The sequence below is a fragment of the Zingiber officinale genome, chromosome 6A, assembly GCF_018446385.1.
Source record: "Zingiber officinale cultivar Zhangliang chromosome 6A, Zo_v1.1, whole genome shotgun sequence".
Taxonomy (NCBI): Eukaryota; Viridiplantae; Streptophyta; class Magnoliopsida; order Zingiberales; family Zingiberaceae; genus Zingiber; species Zingiber officinale.
In genome coordinates this window covers 83,102,930-83,111,694 of record NC_055997.1, presented here as the reverse complement: position 1 = coordinate 83,111,694, position 8,765 = coordinate 83,102,930, and the positions used below count along the sequence as shown (strand labels likewise).

The 8,765-nt window shown below is 37.3% G+C and overlaps 1 non-coding gene across 1 annotated transcript; it reads right to left on the bottom strand.

The window, feature by feature from the left end:
• Positions 1-5,915: 5,915 nt before the first annotated feature.
• On the bottom strand, positions 5,916-6,057 carry LOC121998998. Its single transcript, XR_006116770.1, has one exon. It is a non-coding gene; the product is annotated as a small nucleolar RNA snoR77 (small nucleolar RNA).
• Positions 6,058-8,765: the final 2,708 nt, after the last annotated feature.

Sequence of the window (8,765 nt, the reverse complement as noted above, 5' to 3'; positions counted from 1 at the left end):
ATATATCCACCATGGCTCAACATTGTAAGTCTATGTTATACCAACTAAAAGGATTATACCCTATGGATAAGTTTATTGCAACATATATTTTTAGTGAGATAAACTGGTCATATGCTCATAAATCTAACTACCCAGTGATCCACTCTCATCATGGGGTACTATTAAAATGTAGAAATATACCACCATCCTACTAAAAGTGTATGACTACTGAAATCCAAGTGATATCCCTTAATTTCTTGATCAATGATCAACAACTCTCTAAATGGTAGATATATGGTCAATCCTTGCGATATGAGTATAAAAACTCTACTAATCTTACTAAAAAATATCCTCCGACATAGATAGTAATTGCTTGGCTTATATTGGCAAAACAAAATATTTCTTCGTCATTAGTCTCGACGAATTCCAAAGATGGTTGGTCCAGGGTTGCATGGTTACTACCCTTACTCAGCCATTTAGTATAACACAATAAGAGACCAACTAGTATATGCCCAAAAGTAGTCAAATCTCATTATTTTAGGTACTCAAATATCCACAATAAGAAAATAACAATCTAAAGTTCAAATGGTCACTTAACTTCTTGACTGAGAGTCTACCCATTAAAAAGGTATCTCCATAACTCTCCTAATCGTGCTCGTAATGTCCCATGACAAATATCGATAAAAGGTTGAACACTCTGATCTGACATATAGACTTCATGTCCTTGGATAAATAATTATGTAGTTAGGTCTTGAGCTATTTGATAGAGACAATGTTAGTTGAGTTGACTAACCATTGTCTTATAATCCGTCACACTACAATTGCTCTACTTAAGGTTCATGAACTTCTAATGACAACTCATGCGCACAAGGGTAGATGAGCATTATCACTAATATATTGTCAAAATAACTATTAATCAACGTTTTGCCCCTCGAAAATCATCATCTGATATTTTCATTTAGTAATAGTTGAATTTCATAGGCGTTAGTTAATTAACTAACACCATTTCTCTGCATCATTACGAGTCATATATCTCTATGTACCATCGAGGATATCTAACCATATCCGATTGGTCCATGAGTTAGAATCTTCAATGGAACAACGTTAAACAAGTCAACAAACCATCACCTTGTAAATTATTATGCTTTGATTTGTCCACTTAAGGCTCAAGAACTCCTAATGATGAGTTATACAAAAGGAGATAGAGAGGTACTACCTCTCTAGAGCATCTTGTAACCATCAACAAGAGATGTTGTGTTCCTTGAAAATTATCCTCTACATTTCCCACCAAGTAACGGTCTAATCTCGTAGATGGTATGAAACTAAATCAGTCATTTCTACGTATGTATAAGTCATGTACTCAAATGTGCCTTCTAGATTATCTAATCAGGTACGAGGAATCCAAGGATTGGAATCTCCATAAAATAGAGTAAGTCGGTCCTCTACTGACCGAACCAACCATAGTAAATCGGTTCTCTACTAACCAAGACAATCAGGATAAATTGATTCTCTACTGCCTAAGTTAACAAGGATAAATTGGTCCTCTACTGACCAAGCCAACAATGTTATATAACTCTATCTTTCACTCAGCTGGTAGTAGCCAGGGTTGGTATAATTTATGATATTTTCTGAGATTGTAATCCATGATCTCTAGTAGGGGTTTGATGAGCTTGGGCAGTGGTTAACCCAAAACATTGTAGGATCAACACATGCTGGGGGAGGGGGTGAATAGCACTCGTGACTTTTTCACACTTTTCTGAAAATACAGAATAAAACACAGCGAAAACTAAGGCGGCGTTTAGTTCTCTCCTAGGAATCGGAATGAGAATGAGTATCATAGTATAGTGGAATGGGAATGAGTATGAGTTTAGGTATCATTCTTAAAACTAATGTTTGGTTAGTTGAATATTTTTAATCGGAATAAACCTAAATTTTTTTTTTTATCCTTAGAGGAAAATAAGAGAAAAATTTAGATGGAAGAGAAAGTTGAATGTGAGATAAACATATGATGAGAGAGAATGATGAGAGAGAAAGTGTGATGAGAGAGAATACAAAGAGAAAATAGTAGAGAATCTGTGATGAGAGAGAATGAGGAGAGAGTGTGTGATGGAAGAGAATGAAGAGAGAAAGTGTCATGAGAAGAAATATGGAGAGAGAGTATGGTAAGAGAGATTGAGGAGAGAGAAAGTAAGATGAAAAAATGAAGAGAGAGAAAATAATGAGAGAGTGTGTGTGATGAGAGATAATATAGAGAGAAAATGGTAGAGAATGTGTGATGAGAGAGATGAGGAGAGAGAAAATATGTTGAGCGAGAAAATGTGATGATAGAATGAGGAAAGAGAAAGTATGATGAGAGAGAATAAGGAGAGAGAGTGAAATGAAAGAAAAATTGAACAAATATATTACGGATATTTTTGTACAAACTTAATTCTTATTCTCATTTCATCAAAACTCAAGGGAGGGGGTGAGTTTCATCTATACTCAAATTTTTGGGATTCATTCCAAAATCTTGATTTCATTTCCATCAACCAAACACAAGGTTTGGGAATGAATCCATTCCCTCATTCCCAAACCTCTAAACCAAACGCCACATAAGTAAAAGAACGAAAAAGAGTACACAGGAATACAAGTAATTTTACTTAGTTCAGAGTTTGTGACGACTCCTACTCCAATGCCTATACTAGTTGAGTATTTACTTTGGGCAATTCACTATCAATCCATAATAATACAAATATGAGTACAACATATTTATAACTTAAGTACTACAATTAAAAATATACCGACAACTTCTAAGGATTTGGAAGGTCGTGCTTTCCGTCATCGGAGCAGAGTTCCAGTGTCGTAGAGGTTATCGAAGCAGCGTACAAAAGCTAAAGATGCTTGGAATAATTGATCGAAGTAGTTAGTCGAGCCCTTCTTTTATAGCCGAGTTAAACTTGATCTAGATCCACTGATCTTGGGATCACTGTTTGACTTGATGCTGATCAGTCGACTGATCCCCCTAATTGGTCGACTGAATCAGCTGAGTCCACCTGACTTTCTGTCCAGATGTTACCACTCCGGATAAGGTATTCGTTCAGTCGATTGATCTCGTCGTTTGGTCGACCGAACCCTTGAAGCTCCTTGGCTTATTTAATCTAATCAACCTGATTTGAAGTTTATCCACCATTCGGTCGAAGGAACCCGAGGTTCGGTCTACTGAACTCGAGGTTCGATCGACCGATCCTTTGGGCAAAACTTCACCACGAGCTAGAATATGATCTGTTTGCTTAGAGGTTTGGTCGATCGATCCGGACGTTCGGTCGACTGAACAAGGCAAAATCCGAACATGAAACTTTATTAGTTTCCTACAAAACAGAGTTAGAATCATAGGCAAGCAATATATAAAAAGTAACTTTAACAGCATCCAGACTGTCCAGTCTTGACTTTCAGATTTCCTGAAAATCCTGGGTCGAACTGACACTTACTGTTCCCTTTTAGGGGAACATGTCCTCATCTACTCCTCTCAGGAGAGTTTACTGATCCCGTCCGAAAGTCGATAAGATGAAAAGTTGGGGATGTGTCGCTGCCGCTCCCGCTGGCCGCCCGTAGATTCCGCTCTGCCCTGCATCACAGATGACGTCAATCCCGAGCCAGGGAAGGGGTCCTTGGCGTTGACCCTCCAACGCTCAAGTCAGTTACCGGCGATGATGTAGAAGGCGGAGCAACAACAAAAATGAACAGTGTAGCACAAATAGTCTCTATTGCATACCTCCGCCGATGCTTGGACATCCCTTTATATAGAGCTCCTGTAGCGCGCGTGCACACTCCCCAAAGCGAGCACGCTTCCTAAAGTTTTCCTTGAAAAAACTTGTCAGTAAAGTGCTCCTGACACAATACCTTAACAGACCGAGTATATCTTTGATGTGACAGTGGAAGTCTCCGTCGTCCAATCTTTTGGTTAGTCATGCTCGACGTTAGTAACACTAACTCCCAAAAGGATGTCGAGCAATAACACAGCGAGGTAGTTGCTAGGCCGAGTGGGATAGCCGCTCGGCTGAGACTCCGTTGTTCCTGTGTACCGACCGCTCGACCGGGATTTCGTTGCATGTGTCACGTCCGCTCAGTCAGAATTCCACTGTGCTTGTGTCACGTCTACTCGGCTGGACTCCACTGTGCAAATGTCGAGTCTTACTGCCTGGCCGAGCGGGGTAGCTGCTCGGCCCAGTTTCTGCATATTGTCTCCTCCTCCATCCAACGTCCAATACTTCATTGAGCGTCGATTATTTGACCTCTCCGTGTCAAAGGCGAGATTGGACCGAAACCTTCTCCTCTCGATCGAGACATGATCACCCGACCGATCGATGATATATGAGTATTGACTTGATCGCCCAATCGATCAATGATATCTGAGCATGATATCTGAACGTTGACCGCCTTGACTTCGACCTCCACCATGACAGCTATCCCCCCGAGGTGAGGTCCCTCCTTACCATCACATTATTTACCTTTTGCCAGATCGATCCTCCAGACCGTCTGGACTTTTGGTCAACGTCTGAGATTTCAGGACTTTATGCTAGACATCCACTCCACGATCCGTCCAATCTTCCACCTAGTGTCCACGACCCCCAAGGTTTTTACCTTTTCTATAACAACTAGATGGACTTTACCCAGGATGAGAATGGACCATCTATTAAATCTTGGATGAAAATTTCTTTTACCTATTTCTTTAGGTAATCTATTATTGACAACTTCTCAACTTATTTCACTATAAATTAAATAATAGAATACAATAAAAATATTCTAAATTCACAACCCCTTTTGTCCAAAGTCTTCGATACATCAAACCTTCGACCAATCTCCTAGATCAATACTTCATTGCCTAACCATAGCCAAGACTTTCCATTTACCTAATCGCAACTAGGATTTTTTTTACCTAAGATGACTTAAGACCTTCCTATACACTTAATAACACTTGTTAAATGATAAGACAACTTAACTTTGAAAATTATAAATTTGAAAAAAAAAGAAAAAAATTAAAATAAAAAAAAAATATATATATATATATATATAGTAATTTTATAACAAAAGATAATACAATAAAATATTAAATCAAATTATATATTAAAAACTTTAAACAAATAAATTTTCGTTATATTACAACTAAATAATATTAAGTTATATTTTATTTTCTATAATTTTGATTATATAATTATTTGATAATCACATAATTAAAGTTATATATAATAACTTGAATTAAGTAATTTATTAATCAATTTTGACAAAAAATATATGTTTATTTAGTTAAAATTGATTAATAAAGTTAAAGAACTCAAAATGATAAAAAAATAAGGCATAATAAGTTTAAATTTTAAAATATAAATTTGATCCGATATATTAAAGATAATAATTTTTAAACACAAATTAAATTTTTTAAATACATTCAAATTAATATTTGAAAGTATTTATTTAATTAAAAAAATTTCGACTAAAAATAAATAATAGATCTAAATAATTCAGGATACACAAAATCAAATTTTATATCTTCATCTAATTTTTTAAAATATATGTTCATATACTCAAAAGTAAAATTAATATATGATTAGATATGTGAATATACTTTGTTTGTTACTTTAAACAATAACAGAAGTAAAAAATGAAATTAAATATGTGATTTATAAATACATGATTTAAATATTTTTAAAGCTTTTCTAAGTGGATAACAAACTGTTTATTGAAATTGAAATGGGAAAAAGGAGCTTTTGATCGCTAAGTAACAATGGTCTAAGAGTAAAAGTGTTTTTCCCCCTTTATACAACAGAAAAAAGAATACAATGAAAGGAAAAAAAAAATCTCCGATGAAGACTTTACAGAAAAAGTTTTTAAATTTTCCATGAAAGTTGCGTCGGAGATCGTAAAATAAAATAAACTTGAACAAAAAAAAAAAACGAAGTGGAAATGTGTTAAAGCTTATTAGACCAACATCAAAGAGAGAATCTCTCCGCCGATCTGAAGGAGCCGTAGCATGATTTCTTATCCGAGCAAAATAACACCGCCGATGCCATAGTTTTGTTTATATTGTAGGCAAAGAGGCTGCCTGATTCTTTGCTCGAAGGAAAAAAAATAGAAGGAGATATCAAAGGGGAAAGAAAACCTAATTTGATCGTAAAACACAAGGGCCAAGCCGCCGGCAAAAGCGGTGGAAGAAACGACGATAAAATGGCATTGCTGGACGGGAGGGGAAGAACCCTAGCCGGTGTTAATATAGACTGGGAAGTTGATGAAAAGACTAGTTTACCCTTAGCTAAATATATTAATTTTTTTTATTATATTGTTAAAAAAAAACATATAAAACATTAAAGTACCAGTAAATTATCATAAAATCTTTATCCAAAATTTTAACTTTAGATTCAAATTCTTACGTTAGAGAATTTTAATTTATATCAATTCATTTACTTATATCACTCGAGCACAATCTTATATAATTATACCTAATTAAACATAATTATTTTATATCAAATAAAAAAGTGGATTATATATCTATATATTCATATACGTAGATGATGTTGATCAATCTATATAAATAGTGATTAATTTGATAGAAAATATATTAAATTTTAATTTAAATGATATTAAATTTAACAAGAATTATACTTAATTATGGGCATTTTTACCTATTTTATCACGTACCTAAAAAAATATGTACACAAGAATGATTATGCATTTAGGAGAATTATATTTCATTATAGGTTTCTTGTACCTATTGTAAAATATCGGAAAAATAGAGAATAATAATAAGGGAATTTTTCGAAATTTTTGAAAATTTTTCGGGAATTTTTCGGAGCTCGTATGGACGAGTTAATGGGGCCCGGGAAAAGTCTGTTTGGGTTACCCCATTTAAACGAGGAAAAGTTTTCTTTTCCTTTTTATTTTTATTGTTTCTTTCTTTTCTTTATTTCCTTTTCCTCACCGAACCCCCCTCCCCGTGCGTCTCTCTTCCTTTCCCCGCCGAAGCTCTCTCGAGCCCTAACCGTCGGTGGTTACTCCTCTCCCTCGCGTGCATAAGGCCGGGACCAAGAGAAGCCGACATTTCTCTTCTCCCTCTCCGCAGCCGAGCTACCTCCCTTGTGCCCTAGCGAGCCCCGACGCCGATTTCTCTCCTTCCTCTCGCGTCTCCCGATCGCCACGGCCGACGCCAGCAGACGAGAGCCGCCATCCAAGCCCTAGCGCCGGTCTCTCCTCCTCTTCTTCGACCGCCGGTCACCAGGTCCGACCTACTCCCGGAGCGTTGGCGCCACTCGACCCTCGCTTCTCTGCTTTGATTGGTGTCGGACAGGAGCAAGGTGCCGAGCCCTCTTCACATCTGCTAATCGTCGACGCCGACCAAGTTTCTGTTCCCTATCTTTTCCTCTCTTCCGACAGAGCATCGCTGTTGACTCCCTGTTCCTTTGAGTCGTGCCCTAACACAGCCTTGCCGCCCTCTTCTGTGCCCTGGTACGGTACTGCCGAGCCAACAAGGTGAGTTGGTCGTATTTGGAACATTTAGTTGTATGCTTGAATTCCTTCTGATCTGATCCGAACAGTGAAGAATTCCAGCAGCCAACAACCCTTAACGACAGCAATTTCGGCCACAAATTTTGATCTTGTAGTAACAAGGTAAGGATTAGGTGATTGAATATATGTGTGAGTGAGGTATAAATTGGCACATAATTAATTGGTAATTATTTGATTTATGTGTAATAGAATTAAGTTTGGATTATTAATCTAATGTGGATTGGGGATTAGGTAACTAACCCTAATTTATTGTTAGATTTTGTTTAGGTAGGTTGAGGTTTATAGTTTAGGGTTTTGGCCTAAATTATTTTTTTAGGATTTTATTTAGCTATACAATTGGATTTTTAGCTAAATAAAAGTATATCGTTTGACACAGGATCTTAACGCGAGACGAGCATCTCGACGTTGGGTTTGGACCAGATACGATTCTTCCTTTTTGGAAGCGGGTACTTTGACTTTATGTCATTTGATATGCATAATAATGTCTTTAACAAATAGCAATGATTATGTTTTCCATTTGTTTCGGTTGGTCACTACATGATCTGTTACATGCTTGCTTGTTTACTTATTATGCACTGCATGTTAGTACTTACCTGATCATACATGCTTTTAGAGGTAGTGACACAACCATATTATACATTATGTTCAGGACCTAGGGTTTATTTGATACCCTATCTGATCTGTGTACCTTTCATTTGATACATTGTCCTATGGTACACATTTTATATTTATATATGGATCTTGTTATGCTGTTCATGATATTGTCATGTTTAGTGTCATGTATCATCTTGCATGATTGCATGTTGTGCGATAGTCTGCTCCATTATTGTTGAGCACATCGCCAGTTACATGTATCCTTAAACACCACCACTCATGGGTTAGTGGTAGATCAGACAGGTGTGTGACAGTTCTGCTGTTTGGCTCCGTTGGTCTGGTGACTCAGCATGGTAGCCGACAGACAGTTCTGCTCTGTTTGGCTCCGCTGGTTTAGTGCAGTGTAGTAGCCGGTCTGTTCGGTGCTCGTTGGTCCACTTAGTGTGACGTAGCGTGGTAGCCGGCAGAGATTCCTCCCCGTCATCGTATACCGGGATATGAGAGCATTGCGCTCCCTCATTTATGATTTGGGGTAGGAGTATGTGTGTACTCCGACAGCATCCCGTCCACTCGGTCACTCATCAGGGGCAGTGATGTCAGAGTGCACGGTTGTCACAACCCTACCCACTCGGTCTCACCATTGTGTGTGAGATGACTGA